The 24,465-nt window shown below is 41.5% G+C and overlaps 1 protein-coding gene across 7 annotated transcripts in view; it reads left to right on the top strand.

The window, feature by feature from the left end:
• Positions 1–24,465, top strand: part of TSNARE1 (t-SNARE domain containing 1) — a 472,834-nt gene that overhangs the window by 318,102 nt on the left and 130,267 nt on the right. The gene's annotated exons all lie outside the window — the stretch shown is intronic.

Below are 24,465 nucleotides of genomic sequence, written 5' to 3' on the forward strand. Positions count from 1 at the left end.
GCAATTACAGCTAATAAATCAAGGACCAGTTTTCTCAGGTTTTATATACGTGATATTTTCCCCTGGATTTTTTTGTTTGTCTCTTGTTCCTTTTTCTTTGCCTGTGTCCTCTCATGTATATTCTCTGGCTACACCAGAAATCTTTGGAATTTTCCTCCTTGAATAAAATACATCTTTCCATATACCAGCAACAAATCCAGATTCAGCACGTAGTACCAGTTTTCAGCAGTTGCTAGAGCAAGTTATCAGGTTATTTCAAAAACCCCAATCCTTATCTACACTTCTTAGCAGTAGAATAATTCATATGTGTCATTTCGTAAATCTTTGGAAGACAAGCAGGATGCAGTCAAGAGTGTATTGTATGACCTTCATCAGTAAACAAAAAGAAAAAAATATTGTCTTTCTTTAGTATTAACTGCTTTTGAATACAGACTATCAGTGAATTTTTTTGGGGAGAGGGGAAAAAATTGAGACAATTACACTTTTCTTTCGTAATTGAGTACCCAGTCCAGCTTTTATTCCCTTTGACCTTTAGAAGTGATACATCATCACACAAGGGTCTGAGCCAGGGACATGGATTCATGTGACCATGGAGGACTTTGGATTTGAAATTTTTCTCTGCTCTGTAAAGCACCACAATCATATTATTGATTCAAACTCAGTCAGGCTCCAAGACAATGAAAAATAAATGCAGGTATAAACAGTGTTTTGACAGCTACTGTTTTCCATTATTGTCTTTTACATCATGTGAAATGCATGATGTGATCAGCTGGTCCATCTGCACATAACCACAGGCTGTTTACAGAGGCATGCCAAGAAAATCCTGGTCATTTCCACCAGCTCCTCTTCATCTGGACTTCACTGCTGTGAGAATTATTTTCTGTGGCCATCAAAAGATGTGCTGTTGGACTGGTGCCACAATATCCAGCTTGCTCCTGCCAGTGGGGACAGACTCTGGAGTCGTTGTGTGGTTTTTGCTGCTGCTGGGGCTCCTCCTTCCTGCTCAAAGCCCTTTTCACCCCCAGACTCACCCCACTGAGAGCTCTGCTGCCTCTCCTCCCCTCTGGATTCCATAATATTGATGGCAGAAAAACAGGAGAGAGACTGAAAGACCTGAAAAGTATCAAGGCCATGGGTGCTGGATGGCATTATCACAAAGGCACAGAGCTTTTGAAAACTAATGATCATAGAATCATGGAATTGTTTAGGTTAGAAAAGGCCCTGAAGATCACCAAGTCCAACCATTAGCACTTCCAAGGCCGCCACTGAACAGTGTCCCAGTGCCACATCTAAAGGTCTTTTTAATCCCTCCAGGAATGGTGACTCCACCCCTGCCCTGGGCACGCTCTTCTAATGCTGGGCCATCTCTTCTGTGATTAATTTTTTCCTAATATCCAATCTAAACCTCCCCTGGTGCAACCAGAGGCAGTTTTCTCTTGTTGCACAGGAAAAGAGACCAACCCCCAGCTGGCTGCAGCCTCCTGTCAGGGAGTCATAGAAAATGAATGTAAAAATGATTTCAGCCATTCCTTCTGGTCCGTGCTGAGGGAAGTGAAAATTCAAGTATACCATAAATAGTGTATGTACACCATAGAATACAGACATATAAAATGCCCACTTGTATTTTGATCAGTTGGTAACAGTTATGCTTTAAAATATATATAAGTAGCATATGGTGATTATGGCAATGTCGATTTAATGAAGCTTTAATTGAAGCGATTTGCTGTACTGTGAAGAGAAAGGCTAACAAGCAAGATCAAATGAGCACGAAGGGAAACCAAACCAGAGCTCCTGAAGGTCTGTGTTTTACCAGTAGAGCTAGAGACACCAGAAGAGTTTAAAAAGACAGCTTTAATTTTCAAGGAAAAGTAAGTCTAGGATTTTCAACTTTTCCAATAGATTTAAGCAAATGAAGAAGCACGACAGATTTGACATCCTCGCCCCTGCCCCTTCATACTTAATGAAGTGTCACTAGAGTCTATAAGATAAAGCAATATTTAATCCAATATCTGAAGCTTCCTCCCCTTGGACTGTGTTTTCAGCTGCAAAACTTGGCAAAGACTCAGCCCGTGGCACTGCATCAACTTCCACCTCTTGCCAGTCTTGTCCTTTGTGACGTTGACTCTGATGGATTTTACTGAAATGCATTAGTTTTCATCTCACTCGTTTTTAGGCAGACTGATGGAGCTACAGCAGGGTGGATGTCGTGGTGCTCTGCCTTGTGCATCAGCAACAACGCTGTCATTTAATACTTTTCTGTAATCTCTGTGAATGATGAGCATGAGCAGAGGAGAAAGGACGGACATCGTGATAATCAAATCCCTGGTGAAGTTTAAAACACTGGCTCTCAGACATAAACTTTTGGCAGTGATGGAATTCACACAACAAGAAGGGAGAAATGAGGAAAGTGAAATGATTAATATTCACAGTCACTTTTCTGATCGCAACAGCAATAAGAGAGCGAGAGAGAACTACTAAAAATAACTTTCTGCATATAAAATCAGCCTAAGCAGAGCCAAATATGTGATGCATTGCTTTTCCAAACACACGGAACAGGCACTTCAGTCCATCAGGTGTGGAATGAATCTCTTAACACTTTGACTTGACCACAGTTCAATCTGTCTAGCAGTAAACAATCAGTCCACTAAAGCATTCCCATTTTTTAAAAGGGAAAAGAGAATAATCATAGAATCATGGAATCACAGAAGGACTTGGGTTGGAAGGGACTTTAAAGACCCTCTCATTTCAACTCCCCTGCCGTGGGCAGGGACACCTTCCACTATCCCAGGTTGCTCCAAGCTCCTTCCAGCCTGGTCTTAAACACTTCCAGGTATGGGGCAGCCACAGCTTCTCTGGACAACATTTGCAGTTTCTCACCACCTTCTGAGTAAACAATTTCTTTCTAGTATCTTATCTGAATCTCTCCTCTGTTAGTTTAAAGCTGTTCCCCCTGATATCACTATCTCCCTGTTTAAAAAACTGCTCTCCCTGTTTTTCATAAAACTCCTTTAAGTACTGGAGGGTTGCAGCAAGGTCTCCCCAGAGAATTCTCCAGGCTGAACAACCCCACACAGTAAAAATCATCACCCCTCTTTTGTCTGAGTGTAAATAAGCAAGGTATGAAAGATTCCTCCATTCTAACATTGAGTTTGATCTCCTAGTCCCAGACTAGAGAATATTAACTTTGGACGGTCAAAAAATTAAATCCCAAAACAACAACATATTGTTCATTCTCATATTTAATGCTCCCAGGTGTTGGGAAAAAACAGAGCTTTTTCCATACCTTTTAATTCATGGGATACCTCAGGCAGGATTTTATTCCTGTGTAACAGTCAGCTGTGTTGTCCCACAGGTAATTCTCTGGGGAATAATGGCAAAGTAAACATCCTCAGAGAGGTGAGAAGAAGTTCAGCCTTTCATCACTCCCTTGAGAAATGACCACAGGAGCTTGTTTTTCACTGAAAATGAAATGAAACTCCTTCCAAAAGTCCACAGAATTCATTGGATAGAGATCCCTTAATCCCTGTGGCCAAGGCAGGGTTTCAAAGGGGTGAGGTCGGATGGAAAGACCTCTCTCCAAATTTGTTTTCCAACAGGGTTGGCTTTGGATTTGAGCTTTTAGAAACCAGGATGGTTCTTTATCTTTTAATCTCCCTTCTTGTCCTTTCTACTTTGCAGGCATATTGTTTCCAAGCATGTGCCATTTGTGAGTCTTTGCATCTGTGTGTTGTCTCTGCTCTACATAAGTTTACAATCATTCAGCTGATTTCTATCAAGTTGGCCAAAGCAGAAATTTTCAGTTTTACATTCCTGGAAAATTTTGGAAAAACCTCTACCCAGGCAGAGGAGAAATACTATTAATAACTCCACCAGGGGAATGGGTATAGGGCAAGTTCCTTCCCTGCTAGATGTGAAATACCCTACACAACAGAAGGCTTGAGAAAAACAGATTTGGTGGTGTTGGTGCTCTCTGAGTTACTAAATTTTGGAGTAAACTTCAAAATGATCCACCATTACTAAAACAGAGAGCCTGAAACAAATGGACTGACTGTGTTTGTGGTGCTCTGAGATAAAAATCCAACAGGATTTGTAGTGGAGATCATGTTTTTTATTAGACTGAGCCAGATATTTGGGAAAAAACAAAATCAGAGAGACTCTTAGGAGCACAGCCCCTTGGAGTGGCCTGGAGAAAGGCTCATGTGCCTCGAAGTTTTCTGCCTTCTCTCTCCATTAAAAGATTTATGCTCCTCCTACAAAGCTTTTTTCACTGATGTCACACTGATCTAAATTAGCTGCAGCTCATCCATGGCAGTAGGATTGGAACTGGGTGATCTCTAATGTCCCTTCCAACCAGACCATTCTGTGATTCAATGATTTTATGAGGTGAAGAAACAGTGTCCAGACAAGGAAAGATTACAATAATAATAACAAGAAAAAAAGTTATTTCGTTATTAGAGTCCTGCAAATCTGTTTATCTGGGGATTTTATAATGTTTAAATCTCAGATTATGATGATGTTGCATGCAGCATGGACAGACACAGGCAGGTTTTAGCTACAAGAATCTTCAATTTTATGGCTTTAATTTTCCCCCTCACTTGCAAAAAGTCCTGTGCCCTCTGACTGAGCACACACACAAATCACAACCATACAAATGAGGAGGTGTCTGCCGTGGTCATGTGTAGGTACCAAGAGATTTTCCATTTAATAGAGCCCAACACCTGGCTGTTTAATAGAGGTCACCAGCTAAATCAGTTAGAAACGGCTTAGGCAGGCATGTGGAAGCCAGGCTGAATTAGAAATAAGTGAATCCTAGCTTTGGCCACAAATGTGTGGAAAATGAAACTAAATTAAGTTGCTTCAGCCCTTTCACTGGCACAAACTGATATAAATTGGTTTCATTAAAAAACCCTAATATATTTTAAGGCTGCAGTCCTAACCTATTACATTTTGTGTGGTTGTTGAGAGCAAGTAGCTTAGTGGCATTTTATGTAGCAAATGAATGGGGGACAAATAGAATTTTATTGCTTTGTAAATGAAAAGGCTGGGAAGTTTTGGAATAAAATTGATTTTCACATCTGGAAAAGTTTGCCTTATCATTAGCGCTGTGCTTGCTCTCTCTCCCTTACTCGCCTTATTTTTCACTCCATTGTTTTCCACTTATTTTGCAAGGCAGCCGTGTAATTTCCATTCTCATTCATTCATGTTCCCAAATTGTGTTTTTCTTTTCCAAGCGCAGTGTTTGAAAATGTTTGCATAGGGGCTGCTCAGCTGAACTGATCCTTGGATGAAGTGGGATGCACTTTGGTCTCTGCCTTTTTCCACCTCTAGGGATAACATTTGCAAAAGCAGTTTTGGAGAATTTTCAGGAACCCTGGCAGCATTTAATGGAGTTTTTATAAATTCCATGATCCGCTGGTCTTCCCAGCTTTTCAGTGTGTCGTGAGGAAAACACAACCATGATATGATGCAGCATTATATGGAAATACAGGAACACACACAGCTCCTGAACTACCATGGGAGCACCACAAATAAGGGAATCGACAGTGGTCAGATAAGAGGTTTTCAGGCTTCAGGCACTAGCTTGAGCCTGTGGGAAAGTCAAGTGCAGGATTTTCTCACTTTGGTCTGGGAAACCATATGGAGGAATCCAAACAATCCTTGTAGATATCCCACTTTGGACACCTGCTGTTTTTCTAACTTGTTATTTACTTGCAAGAAACGGTCAAGGGGTGTTGTTCCTAACTGTCCAATGATGGTCTTGTGTTGGTTTGCTAACCAATGAAACTTTATTCTTTTGGAAAGTCCGTAAAAGAGAATTGGAAGAATAAAGATCTCTCTCACTTTGCTAATAAGCTTGGCAGCTGTGTCATTATTTCCATGCCATCCTTAATGCAATAACGACACACAAATATTTGGAAGGGTTTATTAGCTCAAGTTATTCACCTCTGTGCAGCTTTTGGAAGAGCTGGGTGTCTTGGCATCTCTTCACAGACTGACTTTTGCCACTTTCATGAGACACTTCAGAAGCTCATCCGAACATCTCTGTTTTTCCCATCTTGAATCCCTGCTTAGAAACCACATGTGCTCTGTTTGGCAGTGGCAATTTGGGTCGAAATGTATAGAATAATGTATTGTTGTAAATTGGAAGGGCCAGTTTAGGAAGGAAAGGGCTAAGGCAGCGGGTGCTCCATTCCACATATCCCATAATCTGTAACGTGTTCTCTGTGCCAGAGGATGATTCATTTTCCCATCCCACAACACAGACAGCCCAAGGTTGCTGGATGTGTCTCACACTTCTTTTCACAAAACCACAGAATTGTTTAGGTTGGAAAAGACCTCTGAAATCATCAGCTGCAACTGTCAACCCAACCCAACATCACCACCGTGTTCACCACTAAACCATGTCCTCACAGTCCAGAGCCACACATCTTTTTAAGCATTTCCAGGAGTGGTAGATTAGATATTAGGAAGAAACTCTTCCCTGGGAGGGTGGTGAGGGCCTGGGAAAAGTTGCCCAGAGAAGCTGTGGCTGCCCCATCCCTGGAATTGTTCAATGCCAGGTTGCATCTTGGTTTTGGCAACCAAGTACAATGGGAAGTGTTCCAGATCTTAGCAGGAGTGTTGGAAATAGATGATCTTTACGTTTCCTTTGAAACCAAACCATTCTGTGATTCTGTGATTTTATCCTTGGACATTATCCTTCTGTGTTACAGAATTGTTTGCAGGAGCTTGTACTGCCTCTGCCCACTGTGCTGGTTTTGTGCTTACTTTCATTAATTCCTTTCTTATTAAAACTCACAAATTCTTCACTCAATCATAAAAAAAAAAAAAAAATCTTATCACAACTTTCAGCTGTGAGTTTGGTAAGTGATGACACAATGTCTTGAGTTTATCATGGCCTCCTAGAAAGATTAAAATCTGGAAACTTCCATATCTTCCCTTTTGCTTTGGTTTCCTAAGTCCCATTAGGCACAGATGATTTTCCTAGTGAAGATCTGCTTCTCAGAAGTTTTGCCTCCAGTGATGTCAGCTGGTCATCTTTTCCTGGCACTGAATGCAATTTAGAGTGAATAAATTCACTAAGATTCTTTGCCAAGAATTACTCAGCTCTTCATGCCGAAATATTAATCGATAATGCCTCTTAAAATTTCTCTTCACTCCAATCATTTTTATAGCGTTGCAATTTACTGCATGGAAGCAGGGTAGTAAAAGATAGAAAAAACAGCTGTTAAGTCACATTATTATTAATATTTATCTGTCATTTACAGAGTCCCAAAAGGTGTTCACAGCACTTCTGTGTTGCTCAGCAAGCCAGACGACACAACAGCTTTCCCAAGGACTGCAGCTGTAAATATGTAAATACAGGACAAAGAGACTCTCTAGTCAGAGAAATGTCTTCAAGCAATCCCATGGAATTTTCTGCCCAGAATGTCCTGATAAACCTTTTTGGGCTTTTAAAATGGGGAGGGGAGGGACCCTACACTCAAATTTGTAGGAACATAATTCTCAGCCTCAGACTTTGAGCAAAGGAAAATTAATTTAGCCATGAAAAAGACAATAAAAATATGTTGAGGTATGTGCAGGACAGAGGACTCTGATTTAGAGCAAGGAGATATTTTATTTTGGTTTGGTTCTGTTTCTCCCTTGGAAACTTTCCAATATTTAATTTGTTATCCCAAATTTGCTCTGGAGTAGATCTAAATATTTATGGGTTGTCTTCCTCTTTTAATGCAGTGAGTAGACCAATTTGGCAAAAACACTTTTCTCAACACCAGAATACTGAAGAGGCCCATGCTCAGAAAACTCTTAGATGTGTGCAGGTGATCCAGGGTCTTGTAATTTCTTCCCATTTCTGGGTATCCCAAGGGAAGAGCCTGGTCATCAGAGCTGGTGTTACACAAGGGAGAGGTTTTGGTAAATAATTAAACACTCTCTTTTGGTAAAGAATTAAATTGCTCTTTAATTAGTAAAGAATTAATTACCTCCTCAGTGGTGAGGATAGAATCTCCCTCAGCCTGAGAGCTGCACTGCTGCAAACTGTTGGAGAGGAAGACAAAACAGGTCTCCCATAACAGCCTAAGGTTGCTGATGAGAAATTCACGGGATCAGTTCAAGGCTCAAGGCTGGACTGAGGACAGGGATATTTACAGCACATTCCTCAGGGCCTTCTTTTTTTATTGAAACCTTTTCCTTGTGTTTCCTTGTGTTAGGTTGTGATGGAGGACATCCACACCTGCTTGAGCTGCAGAGCAACTCACCAGAGGTTGAATCAGTTACAGATACGTCAGGATGATGTTAAATGTGATGATGGGTAAAATGTATAGAATACTGAGTAGCAGAGGTAGAAGCTGTATTTGTAAAGGAAAAATAGAGCATGGTGACATATTTTAAAAGGTCACCTTGAGAAAGGTCATAGGATCATAGAATTGTAGTCATAAAATGGTTTGGGTTGGAAGGGACCTTTTAAGATCATCTCATTCCAACCCCCTGCCATGGGCAGGGATATCTTCCACTATTCCCCTTTGCCCCAGGCCCCATCCAGCCTGGCCTTGGACACTTCCAGGGATGGGGAATCCAGAACCTCTCTGGACAGGTCCTCTTGATTGGCCCATCAGTAAATTTAGTGTGGGACTGTGCTCCTCAACACCATTCCCTACTGAACTTGGACTAATAAATAAGGAGACTACTCACAATATTTCATCCCACATCCTGCCTTGCAATTGGGAGAATTGCACTCAGTCGAGGAAGAGCTGTGTGATTCAGCATAGGGCAATTCTGGTTTGGAAGGTCTGAAGAAAGAGCAGAGTTCAGGCTTCAGTGGTTTTCAGACATTGGAAACAGCACAAATATGTTTTCATAACCAAGGTTCCAAATAGTGGTAGTTACACTGTTGCAGTGCAGTGCAGTGGATATCTTGTTTTCATGTTTTATAAATCTTTTATTCCTTTACCATTGTGAGTGGACAAGTGGGTTGGCTTTCTTCTGATAAAAAAATATAAGAATAGAATGTCATTAGTTACTATCTGAGAGCAGCAGGAGGAAAGCAATGTCACTGCAGTTGTGCTTGCCTAAGAAAATCACAATATCACATGCTGAAAGAAAGTATAGCAGTATCCAGTGTCCAGACACTGGAAATGAAGGGTTGATAGATAAGCAGCACCTTGGAAATGCCAGTGAGTCTTGGTCTCCCCAGGCTGCACCTTAAGAGCTTGTCAGTGGTTTAGTGACATCCGCCTTTCCCCAAACACACAAATCGTATTGTGAGCCTTGACAGGTATTTCAGTAACAGCAAGATTTTAGACAGGATAATTTCTCCCTTTACCTCTCTATATTACCTATCCATCCGTTGAAACTCAAGATAAGATTTTTTTTTTTTTTTTTAATCCTAAAAAGAAGTATATCCTGCTGATGTTTGAGAAATATTTGGAGGAACTTTGTTTGCATCCATTTTTTTCTGAAATGATGCTTTTGCAAACCATGGCACATTGCAAAAAAAGAAAAAAAAATCCTAAATGCTGGAAAGAAAGATTCCAACAGTCTGCTTTGGTCACACTGGATCAGCTGCTCTCCCACAGAGGGGGCAATATGAGAAGTGTTTTCAGGACACTGTTTAGTCACAGTTGGAGCTGGGTTTAAAATAAGAAAGCACAATATTGCACTTGATCCCTTCTCCAGTTTGAGAGTTTTCCTCACTGCTGCCTTCTCATTCCTGCTTATGCTGGAATAAAAGCTGATTTCTACTGGGGTGAGACAAGTACACGAAGAGAGGGACCACATCTCTTGGGAAGAAGAATCAACATTTCAGTGTCAGAGTCTGAAGGAAAAGTATTTTAATCTGAAATCATGTTCCTGGGACATTTAACACCAGCTGTGTCTGCACTGGGATCACAATATATTTCCTGTATAAATTGGAAACATTGGGATCATCTCAGACAACCAGGGCATGAGACAAGGACAAGTGGTCAAGAGAAATGGGGAGTGCACACTCTTGCCAAAAAAAACCAAAACCAACCAACCAAATCACAGAGAGAAGGCTGCAGGGAGAGCTCAGGACCCTGAAAAGAAGAAATTCAGGTTTCTTTCTTTCTGTCCTTGTGAGTGCAGGCTCTGAACCTCTTCCCTAAGGCACAAGTGGGACATCACTTCTTGGCCTCACCTCTCACCAGCTTCCTTGAGGGTGGCCAGTGAATCAGGTGCCATTTTCCTCTGCAGTTTGGAGGGCCTTAAATTACTTCATAAGGAGTCTTGGAGTGCTTCTGAAATCCTGAAGAGAACGTAAGAAAGTGGATTTCTGCGAGTAAATTGTGAATGAGTAGTTTTCTCTGAGCAGTTGTTTAATTGAGCTGCAGCTGGTGCTGATTATGTTTGTTTTTCCTTCAGTGTCTCTCATTTCCTTTAGTTTCTGTTAATTCCTGCTTTCATTGGGTAACTGTTGCTGTACAAGATTTTAAGAGTGGTTAAAAAAAAAAGAAAAGAAATAAAAAAGTGTATATTTTAGGAGCTTTTTACGACAGTTGTTCCTGGAGACACCTGTAAACTGTTGAGCTGAATTGGGCTGCAGCTGCTGGTGATGACATGGGGTGGGGAGGAGAAGGGGTGGGACTCATTCTTCTGCTTGTTCCCCCACCCTGTTCTGTGGCTGGGCCTGCAGGCCATGAGTGCTGAGATGTCTGTCCATGGGGGGCTCTGGGTCAGGAAAATACTGAACTGACTGTCAGAGGCTGGAAGCAGAGGGTGATGGAGGGGAAGCATGGTGGAATCACAGAATATCCTGAGCGGGAAGAGTCCCACAAGGATCACTGAGTCCAACTCCTGGCCCTGCACAGGACATCCCCAAGAATCACTCTCATTTCAGCTTGGAGAGGGACAGGATGTTGGTATGGAGAGAGGTTACAGCTCGTGGCATCTCTGCTCTGCTCAGGTGAGACCCCACCTGCAGAGCTGCCTGGGGGCCCAGCACAGGAAGGACCTGGAGCTGTTGGGGTGAGTCCAGAGGAGATCACCAAGGGGATGAGATCCATTCCATGATTCTCTGATTCCCTGACCTGTGACATCACTGCTGTATGTGAGAAGTCAACCTGCCACGTGTCCTGCACAGACAGTGGCCTGGGTTGATGGATAATGAGTTCTTTGAGGTTTGGTTGGTCTTGGTTTGGTTTTTTTTTTTTAATCTACATGAGCAGAAAGCAAACATGGTCAAGATAGGCTGACAGTGACCTCATGAACTGGAACAAGAAGTGTTAAATCCTGAACCATGGCCTGAGTAAGTGGCTCTGGGTGGTCCTGCCTGGACACAGGGGTTAAACCAGATGACCTCCAAAGGTCCCTTGTAACCTCAAACATTCTGTGATTTTGTGAGATCTCTCTGTCAGTGGGGAGGATTTGTTCCTGGTTCTGTTTATTATTAATGATGTAGTTGTTGTTTGTTTGTTGTTCTGTCATATATACTAGTAAAAAACTGTTATTCCTATGCCCATAACTCTGCCTGAAAGCCTCTTTAATTTTCTAAATTAGAATAATTTAGAGAGAGGGGATTTGAATTCTCCATCTCTAGGGAGGTCCTGCCCCTCCCTAGCAGATACCTGTCTTTCAAACCAAGACAGCTGTGGACTGTCTTTTCTGCTTTGCTTGTGTTACAGAACAGATTCTGTGGAAAGAACTCACAGTCCACTGGAACTGCAGGGGCAGCCGGGTCAGGTTTTCCATAGAATCTCCCGAAAAAGATTAATATTGGAAAACAGAGGGCATGTTGTGGTTTTCTACAGGGCAACGCATCTCATCCTTGAAGGTTAATTCCCTTTTTCAACCCCTTTTTGATTCCATGTCATAGACAAGGGAAGTCTTTACTATCTCTGACATTCAAGACTGTGTGACCAGTCAAAACCTCCATTTCCTGTGAGTGTAGTAGTTTTGTAAAGAAAGAGAGAAATGCTCCAGAGACCTTTGGAGGCATGACTCGATCAAGGTCCTGGCTGATCTGAAACAAATAAATAAAGATAGATGTTCACAGGCTCCCAGTCATTTGTTCCCATTCAGACTGAGAAAGAGTTTTGTCTGGAGAATAAAATCCATTGTTCATTAATTCTGCAGCACTTTGCTTTTCCACCAAGACCATTTCTTCTTGGCATCTGTTGACTTCTGAGGGCCACAGTCTTGTGCTTCTTAATTATATTTATGCAAAGAGACAAATGTGGAAGCTTCTGCTACTTTCTTTTGTGTAGAGTGGTTCATTTCCAACACTAGGAGTTCTTTTTTGTCTCCTCTGGTTGAAATATCCCAGTTTTCTGGATCTGTTCTGGATCTCCTGCCTCTGGACATCCCTCTGTGATGCTTCTGGTGTTCCTCTTAACATTCCTGTGACTTCTCAAGGTCACCACTATGCAAGGCAGTCATGTGGCCATTCTTGTGTTATTTTCACTGTCAACAGCTGTTAACAACTCCAGGGTGCTGAACACATAAAACGCAATTGAGCTCAGTTTCCTCCCAGGATTTTGTCAATCCTGTTTTTCTCAGTCATGCAATGCTAGAGAGAAATCCAGGGTTTATGGTCTATCACCATGCCACACCACCACGGGAAAAGAGCTCCAGTTTTAGCACTGAAACTGGGACTACATGTCCTATCTTTTCACCCATTTGAAAGTTGTTTGTGTAACTAGCTGAGAGCCTCTAAAAGATCTTGGTCACATTTACAAGCAGAAATAAAAAGAGAAGCAATTAAGAAACAAGTAACCACAAATTACTCGTGGTCAAATTTCTCTTCTTTGGGACCCCATATCCAAATTTCCTACATAGCTCTGTGGAAGCTTTTAGGAACTGAGCTTGTCCCCAGGGGCTGATGTTTTTAAAAGGTTCTTTTGGACAGGGTCCCTTTCTTTCCTTCAATGTTGCACATTGGTTGCACAAATTGTGCTGCCTTTTAATAGCAGTGAATTCACAATTTTGAATTACAGAATCACAGAATGGGACAGGTTGGAAAGGACCAGAGTGAATCATCTGGTCTCAGCTCCCCTGCTCAAGCAGGGCTATCCCAGAGCACAGGCACAGGATCGTGTCCAGGCACTTTGGACTATCTTCCATTATCAGAACAATTTTGTCCAGTAATTTGGCCTGAGCATTTATCTGCAGAATAGGAAAAGGTTCCTTTACCCCTGGTTTTAAGGCAAATTTCCATCTTAAAGGCAAGTTCCTGCCACTCAGCAGATATTCCCCTGTGGAGTATCACTGACTTCTGCGTGGCATTACAAAATTAAAGGCAGAACTTGCCTTCAAATTTTAAGCAAATGGACTCTCCAGCCTGTCCCTTCAGTAGCTGATTACCTCATCCACATGGGAAGACACGTTCTGTGGGAGCATGACAAGGATCGTGTTTTGGATCAAACCCTTGTTTAAACATCACCTACTGATTGTCACAACAGTGCAAACAAATTGGCAACTCCAAGGGAAAAAAACTGTTTTAAAATGTCCCTTGAGGAGCCAGAAATGGGCAGGGTTAATTCGTGTTTTCTGCCTGTGCTGGAGAAAAATCTTGTTTAGTTTTCTTTACGAGAGAGAAGCCAGTGCATCAATCCACAGCACCTCCTGGTCTGCTTGACATCCTGCTTTTCTGGAATGAATACATTTCCTGCATTGCTGCATGCTTCCCCCACTGTAGATATCTATGATTAATATGCCTTGTCTTTTATAAACAAACCTAATGCAAAGCCAATAATGTGAGTCTCATTTCTTTACTGCCAGCCCACAGCTCAGCTTTGTTTGGGTATATATGTAAAGGAAGAAAGATGAATGTTCACTCAGGCTTGGGAGCTGAAGCCATAACAAATTTATGGGATGGAAAACACACATCAGTGTGAAGCAAATACAGCCCGGGAAGGTCTGCTTGGCTTTCTCCTTTAATTCTGCTTTTTAATAACAACAATACCGTGTTGTGCTCCCAGTGAACATATGTTACACTACGTAACTACATTTCAGGAGAGCAAATACATGGAAGCAGCAGGAAGCTTTTATCAGTCACTGGATCCAGTCATGGTGTCCTAAATGATGAAAGCAGAAGGAATTGCTGTGATCACATAAAGTGACAATTAGCCAGTGAATTTCACCCCAATCAGTTTTGACTTCAACTAGTTCACCTTGGAGACAAGAGAGACAGAGGGAGGAATTACTGTTTTAAAATTTTGAATCATGAGAGGCCTGACCATAACCTGCATTCAGCTTCTCTGATGGAAATTCCCTTCTGTGTTCACAACCCACGTCAGATTCCCAAAATGAATTTGTCCATCTAATGAGTCCTACCATGGTATTTTACTTTTCCCTCACATCATCTATCAAAGCCCTCATTAACCAAGTCATATTCCCCAAACAACCATATCCTGGTGCCACAAGGGACTGTCATTTCTCTGTGATAAGGGTAGTTCACACAATTTCCTGATCCCTTTCTCTTGCTGTGGGCTCTGGGTTGTTTCTTTGTTTGCTTGGGTATTTTATTTTTTTGTTTTGGTTTGGGGTTTTTTTGGTTGTTTATTTGGTTTTGTTTTTCTTTTTTTTTTCTTTTTTTTTTTTTTTGTTTTTTTTTGTTTTTGTGGGGTTTTTTTTGTTTTTGTTTTTGGTTTTGGTTTTTTTTGGTTGTTTTGGTTTTGGTTTGTTTGGTTTTTTTGGTTTTTTGTTTGTTTTTTTGTTTGTTTGTTTGTTTTTTGGTTTTGTTGTTGTTGTTGTTTTTGTTTTTATTTTGGTTTGGTTTTTGTTTTGTTTTTTCTTTCCTTTAAGGGTAGGACTGTTTAGTTTTTATAATTTACTAAATTTTGCTAGACTCTTTCCTATTTTTCAAAATCTTTCCCAGCTTGTGGATCCCAGATGTGGAGCTCAGCACTTCAGTAATGAGTGCTGAAAATGAGCTCTTCTCATTCCTGCTTGGAAGTCCCCCATTCCAGGCTCTCAAATCCCTTTTTAATCCATATCTGGATGTCCATTTGTCCCCATTGACTGCTTTGATCTCATGGACATCCTTTGATACCTCTGTAACAAGGATCCTGCAATAATCTGTCTGATGTGATAGATTTGTCATGTTGTTGATGGAAATAGTCAGAGGGGCTGTTTGTCTGAAGGAAAACCATATCAACACCTTCTTGTGGGATATTTTCCTGGTTACTGGGGCAGCCGGAGACCAGAGTGCTTGGTCATCCTTTGTTTGGTATCATTTGAGTCGTGGGGATTCACTGCACCAGCCCAGACATTAATTTTACATAATTGGCTTCATCACACCAACTTGTTCTACATCTTCACCAGCGGGGACATAACATTTATTTAATGAGTTGTCTTCTGCAGAAGCTGGTGATGATTGATACTGATTTATATTAATTTTCTTTAATTCTTTATTAATAGAGTCCTATATCAGTTGCTCCACTATTTTGACTAAGATCAATGCTAGATTGACAGGCCTGTAATTACCTGGGCCATCCCTTTTTTTGATCTGTTTACCTCATCTGCCTTCTTCACAAAGACTGGACCTAAATGTCACTGAATTCATTCAACCTTCTTTTTTTCCCCCCTCAGCTTTATTATTGATACTCTTGCATTTCACCTGCAGTAATAGATTCTAGCTTAAGATGGTTTTGGTTTGTCTTTTTGCTCATATCAGGAAAATTCTTCTTTATTGTCCTTACTATTGCCAATCACAGTTTTTGTCATGTGCCCTGTAGTTCACCTGATGAATTCTCTTCATTTCCTATCCTCTGATTTATAACACATTCTTTTTTTTTTTCCCTGTTTGCAAAATATCTGGGGATTTTTATTGATCAAACAGAACAGACTGGCATGGGAAATAAGTCCTCTAGAGCAAAGATACCGAATGACAATTTGGTATAAAATGCAATTTAGTTAAAATTTATGTTCATACATTCAAAAATAAATTTTAGGAAAATCTAGGTTACACATTTTGCTGCCACTGGTCGTTTTCTTTTCGTAACTTTTCCAAGTTTTGTATTGCAACCATTTTATTTCAGAATCAGATCTTTGCTGAATTTTCTTATTTACAATTCTATGAAGAACTATTATTAATTCTTGTGATTTTTCAACTGGCATCTAACTCAGATCCAGAAAACAATAGTTTAAACAGGAAACTGAATGAGCAGAGCTAGTGTGGAAATATTGATTCCTTTACTGTGGAGAACTTTCCACTTCTGATGAGATTTTAAGTTCTGATTTACACAGCAGGAAATAAGCAGAGTTTATAACTGAATTAACCAAAAGGCTGGACAGTAAATCATTTGCAGAGTTGGGTTGGAAACCTGACTTCTCCCTGTCCACAAGGCTACATTTCTTACTGAGGATGAAAAGTTCACACATGAAGAGGTGTTGCCTGCAGTTAATGTGCTCCCACTGCACTTAGTCAAAATTTTTGGTTGAAAATACATTTTCTTAAATATCAGTGTGTGATGCTTTTGGAGAATCTTTTATGAAACAGAGAAGCTCAGGGTATTATCTTAAAGGGTTGGATTTACAGTGACTTGCAGTGCTTATTCTGGAAATGTTGGAAATGTGTGTCAAATTACATATATTCTGGGTTTGTAAGGAAAAATGAGCTTTCAGAGGGAGGAAGAATGGAAATAGAAGACAGTTTATATATTATGTGGACAAGAATGCTGAAGATAAGGGAGAAATGGGAATTTTTGAAATTTATTATTTATTAAATGTTTCTACAGTGCTTGTGAGGTGTCAGTTCTTGAAAACTCCCTATCTTGAGGAGGCCCTATTATTAAAATGAAAAAGCATGGATGTTAGGGTAGGAAAATTTTATATATTTTACTGTTCTTTTTCTAAAAGAGTTGGGAATGTGTCATGTCATTCTAGATTTCTTACAAGCATCCTTGCAAATAAAAATAACTTTTCTGAAGTTTCCACTGAAGGATGAAGTCCACATGGATGACTTAAGGCAGGACATTTTGGGGTGGAGTTACAGCATTTGACTTTATGCATTTAATTGGGGTACCCAAATTAGGGCTTGGACCTTTAAAGTATCAGATCATCTACTGGAGTATCATAGAACCACAGCAATATCCTGAACTGGGATCATCAAAGCCCAATTCCTGGCCCTGCAGAAGACAGTAATTATTCCCTTTCTTTTAACTGAGAAAGACTGCGATGGATTAGCTTGGTAAATGTAGGTCTAATTAAGATGTTTGTCTTTCATTCCTGAAGTTAAGAAGTGAGAGCTGCTCTTTAGTCAGGCCAACAAGAAACACAGAAGAGGAAGTTCCCCTGAGGGGATTGGGGTATCAGCTGGGCAGAGGGGACCCTCGTCCTATAAGGAACTGAGCAGAGGGGATCTAAAATTCAATGAGGCAGTGGCAGATGAGTGTGGAGAAGCAGTGAGTGCAGACCTCCTCAGAAAACAAGAAGGAATTTTGCCTGGGTGCTCTGAGGAAGATCTTTAAGGAAGAAGTCAGGATGGTCAAAATATTCCAAGTGTGGAATCTGAGCATTGCTTTGCCTCTGGGAGTCAGAGAACTGTCTGAGAGGAGGAGAAGTATTTGCAATAGCTGAAACAGAAGAGAGTTATTTACCCAATTCCTCCTGTTATAACAAGTGCTCAAACCCTTTTGTAATTCTGGTTTCTCCACCAGGACTATTACCAGGTGATATCTACAATTTGTGGAGTGCAGTGTCCATAATCAACTGCAGCTCCTGACCCTGCTGGCACTGAGTTCCCCTGACAAGTCTGCTCTGCCTGACTGATACTGATCCCATCAAGACATTCCCAAAGGAGCTCTACCCTTGTACAACACCACGCCACTGCTTTATAGGGAGTTCAAGATCCCTTTCAGCACCAGAATAGTGTCTGATACTCTGCCAGACATTTTTACATTTGTGCTTTCTGCCCAGAAAAGTGGAGACGTGGATGCCCCATCCCTGAAAGTATTCAGTGCCACTTTGGAGGGGCCTTGGAGTAACCTGGTCTGGTGGAAGGTGTCCCTGCCCATGGCAGGGGGTTGGAACTGAATGGTCACTAAACCAAGCCATTTTATGGTTCTATGATTTAACTTCTTAATCCTTGGCATAGCATACTGTATGTCTGCAAATTAATTTTTTTCCTTCTAGATTCACATCTCCATTTTTTTAAGACCATTTTAGATTACTCCTCTGTTCACCTAAATGCTTCTACATATACCCCACCCTGATATTCACAAACATTTAGTTATATTTTTTTTACTAAAACAACTGAGTGGTTGTATTTGAAATAGAAGCAGGTCTAAAAAACATCACCAAGATACCTCATTTAAGATCCCCTTCTATGCTGATGCTAAGAAGCTTCTGACAGTTACTCTTGAAAAGTGATTTGCCAATTATCCCTTCCTCACTACAATTGATTCTTCCTAACCTTACTGTTAAAAACTTTTTCTAGCCTCATGTAGCATCTTATTTTACCATCTTTCTCTCATCTAGCTTTTTCTAAGTGAGGAATTAAATTAGGTTATTTGGAATCTTTTTTCCTATAGTACATTTGCATTTTATTTATTTGTCTTTAGGAAGGTGATTATCTTCTCAGTATGTGCAGATGATTGCTTAATAATTTCTTCTAGCATCTGCCCACAAATTGAAGTTAGGCCTAGCAGTCTGTAATTTATCAGTCATCAACTCTGTTTTTTGCAGGCAGGTTCTATATTTGTCCCCCTTCAGTCCTCTGGTACTTCTGAATCCTCCACAAACTCTTGAAGATAATCACTAATGACTCAGTTTGCTTTAGCTGATTTCCTGCAAAATCTTCAAGACCCAACTGATTCGAACTTCTCTGCCATCATGAAATACTTCAAACCAACTCTTCCTGTGACACAATCTCCATCCAGTCTCCTGTGTTAAGGATAATTCTGTCAGCATCTACTCACAGGTTACCATCCTTGCCAAGACAAGCAAAACGTCCCTGGGGTAGCTCAGCTCTCTCTGCACCCTTTTAAATCATCACCATTTTCCTTCTGATTTCTAGAAGCATTATTATCTTTCTGATGGTAGAGATGAAGCTCGGGAGTTGCTTTCTGTCTTTAGAAATGGGATTCACCAGGGCTCATGTGTATTCCTGATTACTGAAATAAGCAATTAAGTGGAAAAGTGGCCTTGTCCCTATTGTGCTGCATCAGTTGCTCTTTGGTCACACCAAAACCATGCTGGGAAAATGATCCAGGTGCGTTTTTTTACAAGGAAAGATAATAAACCAGAAAGAAACTTATTGTTTTCCCCACCACCACATGGTGATTTCATAAATTCTTTCAGAGCACATGCACATCACAGAATCATCAAGGTTGGAAGAACCTTCAAGGTCATTGAGTCCAACCATCAGTGTAGCACCACCCTAATCAGCCCTAAATTATATCCCCAATCACCACATCCTGATACCTCTTGAATACTTCCAGAGGCAGTGACTCTACCAGCTCCCTCAGCAACTTACTCCAATGCCTAATCTCTCTTTCAATGGAAAAGAAATAAAATTAATCTAAACCTCCCCTGGCACAACTTAAGAGCATTTCCTCTTTTATCTGAGACATGTCAGAAGAGAACAACTCTCCCTCACTCCTCCCTCCTTCCAGGTCAGCACAGCAGTGTGTAGCTTCATGTGACAAAGTGCCTCAAGGTAACCATGTTACCATCTGTAAAAGGGTGAGGACACATTTCCCTTTTCCCAAAATCTCGTGCTTTACCTTGCTTTGGACTGGCTCTGGTGTCTGTCCAGCACTGTAGAGAACAAGTTCATCTTACTCACCCAGCAGGGAAATTCCTCAAGAGCAGAAAGGAGTTGCAGTTCCCAGTCCAGGACTGGAGCTGGCACACACTGGCACTTTGGGTGGGTGAGGAGGGACAGGAGTTTAGGAGCCTGACACACATTTCTTGAGAGATGTGTTCTTACATCAGCTCAGCCAAGTGACACAGCTTCACCCTGAGGGGACAGTGAGCCCCAGGGCCTTGACAGAGATGGACCACTGGGAACCTCTTTCCAACCAGATAAACTCTCTTCTGACTGTCACTCCACCAGGTTCTTCCTTTTGGGTTCTATTAATCTTTGGAACAGCAGCCAGTTTGCCCAACCTTCTGTAATCTTCCTTTCCACGTAATGCTCCAGCTGTAGTGCTCCTTAGAACATAATGTCTGCAAGCATTAATAATAATGATGGAAAGGGATTTGCAAAGCATCTGAGGAGGAAGCTCATTCACTTTCCTGCATACCCGTCCCCCAGACCCTTTTATTCCTTTAAATATTAAAGATTACATTCAATGTAAGCATCAAGAGCCTGATTCTCGGAAGTGCTGAGCTCCCATTGTCTTCAGTGGGCGTCATGGCTGCTCAGCAGTTCTGAAAATCAGCTTCTTAATGATCAGCATATTGCAAAAATATCTAACAGCTAAATCTTCCCCATCCCTTCCTTTTCATTCTCAAGCCAACAAAACTTCTCCCTATCCCCTGTTCCCTGTAGAAGGACCACCTTTGTCCCCTTCCCCTGACACCTTGCAGGTCGTGCTCTTCACCTGGAGCACGTTTGTGGGAGCTGTCCCATCAGCTGTGATTATCTGCAGTGTGGGTGTCAGCACCCAGGCAAGCTGCCCTGGATTCTGCTCACAGTCAATGGAGGGTGAGTCAGCAGAGTCAATGGAGCTTAGGGTGTGATCTCCCATCCCAAAATAGGCACCCACATTTGGCCAGATGACTCACACTGAACTCCATTAGCTACATTTTCTATACCTCCAATGGGACTCAGGTGGGACACCTGTATCAGATCCTTAAGGGGAAATTAAATTAATCCCACCCTTTCTGTGAACCCATGCATCGACTCCCTGCAGAAATCACACTCACCTCCTTCCTTAAGAACTTCTGTGTTGGTGTCTACAGGGAATGAATCGAGTAATAAAGAGTAGTGAAGTAGAAAGATAATGGTAGGTCACAGCAGAAAGTCAGAATGAATCGTAGGTTGGATAAAGTGGAGCAGATTTATTGAATCCAGTGGAGCCTTTCTCCTTCATATAAGATTTTTACTTAATAGAATTTTTAAAAAAGAAAGAAAAGGAAAAGTAAACAAAAGCTAAGTGTGACAGTGACCTCTCAAGGTGTACTTTAGCCATTTCCTTTCCATGTGAACTTACGGTTCATCCTATTTTTCCTCCAACTTTACTATTACTCTCTAGATTAGGAGATTTTCACCAGAGGTAGGCAGTTTCTCCTCCTGGCCCTTCCTGTGTGTTGGGTAATGCTCCAGGACCTCACTGATTCCTGCTCTGAGGACTGATGGGATGTGTTGGAATCTCTGTAGGACAGGCTTCAACCTCTCCCAAATACCCTCCACCTCCTTTGCAATAGAAACTCACCTTTATCCTCAGCTGTGTGCCCCAACCAGAAACTTTAAACTTTGCTTCCTTCTAATTTCAACATTCATTTAGGACTTGGGAAGTTCCCTGTGGACTAACTGTCAGACATCTGTTTGCAGGAATCAGCAGGTAATGTAATTTCCAATCTGAATGTTTGCCCCAAACAAAGTGTCTTTACCTGGTGCATCCAGGAAACTCCAAATGCTTGTCAGTGCAGCTTAAGAAGCAGCACAGCAGGAGGAGCCTAGTTATGAAACAGATGTGTAATAATCAGCGTGGATCACGGAGAAATAGAGAGTAATACTAATAAATTGAATTTAATTAGTTGTCCTCTGATCTTCATTACCACTATCACCATCTTTGCTATTCCAGTTCATCAAGGGCAAGCACAAATGCTATTGCCAATTTCTAAGTATTTAAAAGACAAAGTCCTCTGCCTTAGACATTTCCTCTTAACTCCCTCCACCTTCCAGTTTAAAATGACCCGTCAGTGTTATAAAACCCACCACAGAGGCAGACAGGCCTCTGCCACAACTGTCCCCTCTTTCATTGTCAGCAGACATTTCCTGGGCTATTCCTGCTGCCAGTGTCTTCCCTACAGCTCTGACTTTATCCTTGTGTCCCATTTGTTCTGACTCATTTCAAACACAAGTTGAAAACAGCTCATCTCTCAGCTCCTGCCTGTTAATTTCTCCTTCCCTCACTTATAATTTAGCTGTAACGATCTTATTTAACTCGAGACCATTTCATGGGTGCAATTGGTATGAGAGGTTCTGCATATCGTAGCAGGTAGGCAATCTGTCATGGAGTACATCATCTAATGAGCACTTTGGATCTGATTGGGCTGAGTTGCTGAGGACAGACTGTGTTACCAAACCTCTCTTTTTATGAAGATTGAACAACCTGTTCCATTACTCCACAGCAGAAAACGCTGAAGAAATTGTCACATTGTCTGTCTTTCCCTTGTCTCTGCATGCAGATTTGTGAGTGTGTAGCACCTACTGATACACAAATCACTGAACAATATAAAAATCTTCCATAATGAAGCCTCAAGATCTGTTGCTGGTGAAGGTTGTAGTGTCACTCAGGGACTCATTGACAGGCTTTGAGGAAAGAGATGGATTCCTGGGAATGAAAGAGCTAACATCTATCAGCCATAATTGAGCAAATTAATAGCCTCGTGAAGTCTCTTTTTTTGGTTAGGATCCCATGAAATGACAATGAATGTGGCAGAATTTCTCTTGCAGTCTCTTATTTTTTTTCTCTGCTGTTGTGTACAACACATAATTACTCTGAAACAAAGGGAATCTCTACAGAACCAGCAGCAATTTTAGCAATAAAACACAGGTGTAAAAGGTAAAGACTGCAGCATGTTTACCACCCCCTCTAAAGCAGGGAGAGAGGGAGGAAATTTGAAGGAAGATTTCTCTGCATTTGGATACCAGTTTTGCCACAAATATTGTCTCAGTCACAGGAGGAATCAGTAAGGAGCCAGCAATGAGATCTGGAAGTTCTGTCTTAGAATCACAGAATTATTGAGGTCGGAGAAGACCTCCAAGATCATCAAATCCAACCTCTGACCACAGACCACCACACCCACTAAACCATACCCCAAAGTTCCATGTCCTTTTTAGAACACTTCCAGGGATTGTGACTCCAGTACCTCCTTGGAGAGCCTGTTCCAATCCTTACCCACTCTTTCAACAAAGAAATTTTTCCTGTATATTTGACGTGAACCTCCTTTAGTGCAACTTGAGGCTGTTTCCCTTTGTCCTATAACAAGTTGCCTGGAGGAAGAGCGCTATCCTCACCTCACCACAATCTCCTTTCAGGTAATTCAGTTATCTGACATTTCCCCATCACTGGGCAGGAACTTTATGGTTCTTTTCTCCCCATTTCTCCATTATTTTTGACCATCAACGGCTATTACTGCTGCACTTTGCTGCAGAAACAAACACTGCCAAGTTTTCCTTGAGACAGAGGCTTTGCTCTGTGCTTGCAACCAGAGGAATAAAATCTTAGGAAGAAAGTTTAGAGGAATCAAATCTTAGGTAAGAAGAAAGTTTAATGGCCTCCACTGGAGAAAAGGAGGCTGAGGGGAGACCCTATTGCTCCCTACAAATACATGAAATCAGGTCAGGGTCTGTCTCTTCTCCCAAGTTACAAATGACAGGACATGAGGAAATGGCTTCAAGTTGCATTGGAAAAGTTTTGGTTAGATATTAGGAGAAATTTCTTTATGGCGAGGGCTGTAAATCACTGAAACAGGCTGCCCATGGAAGTGATGGATTCACCTTCCCTGGAAGTGTTCAAAAACCACGTGGATATGGCACCAGAGGACATGGCTTAGTGGTGAACATGGTAGTGGAGGTGGTGGGTTGATGGTTGGGCTTGATCATCTTAAAGGTCTGCTCTAATTTTAATGATTCTCCTCATTTTATGCTTCTAAGAACCAGGAAGTGGGTTGTGTTGGTTTAGGAAGACTGGTGTCTGCCAGGAAAAGCCAGAGCTTCCCTTGGAATGGAGAATGTAAAACCCCTCCCTCCAAATTATTATAATTTTGAGATTAAGAGGCTCTCAGGCAAAGATATGGGAATAGGAATAACAGATCTTTACTAGGAAAATTAAAATAAAAATGTACAAGAAAAGCAAACAACCAAACAAAAAGAAAAATCATACAGAGTCAGAGTACAACCTGACACCCTGTTGGTCAGGGTGTTGGCACCAGTCCAACCAAGTCCTCCTGGAGTGACAGATGTGGTTCTGCTGGAGCAGAGATGATCCTGTATAAGGGTGTAGTTTTCCTCTGAAGGTCCAGTGTTGGTGAGATGGGTCTGGTTTTCCTCTGGGAATCCAGTGGAAACAGGCTGTCCTGGTGTTCTGAATCTCAGGTTTTATCCAGGTAGGAGTGCTTGGCTCCTCCCCCTGGGTGGAGCATTCCCAATGGATGATGGAATTGTATCAGCCATGCAGTGAGCCTCGATGGCCCATGAACAGAAGATATCCCCTGGAGGGAGGATGGGTCATGGAAGAGATAAACACCTCCCCAGCTGGTTTCAACAGATGGTAACAGAATACATCCTTTTGGTTACATCTTGCATTGCAACCCAGGACATGGGTGATTTGC

The sequence above is a fragment of the Prinia subflava genome, chromosome 1 (assembly GCF_021018805.1).
Source record: "Prinia subflava isolate CZ2003 ecotype Zambia chromosome 1, Cam_Psub_1.2, whole genome shotgun sequence".
Taxonomy (NCBI): domain Eukaryota; kingdom Metazoa; phylum Chordata; class Aves; order Passeriformes; family Cisticolidae; genus Prinia; species Prinia subflava.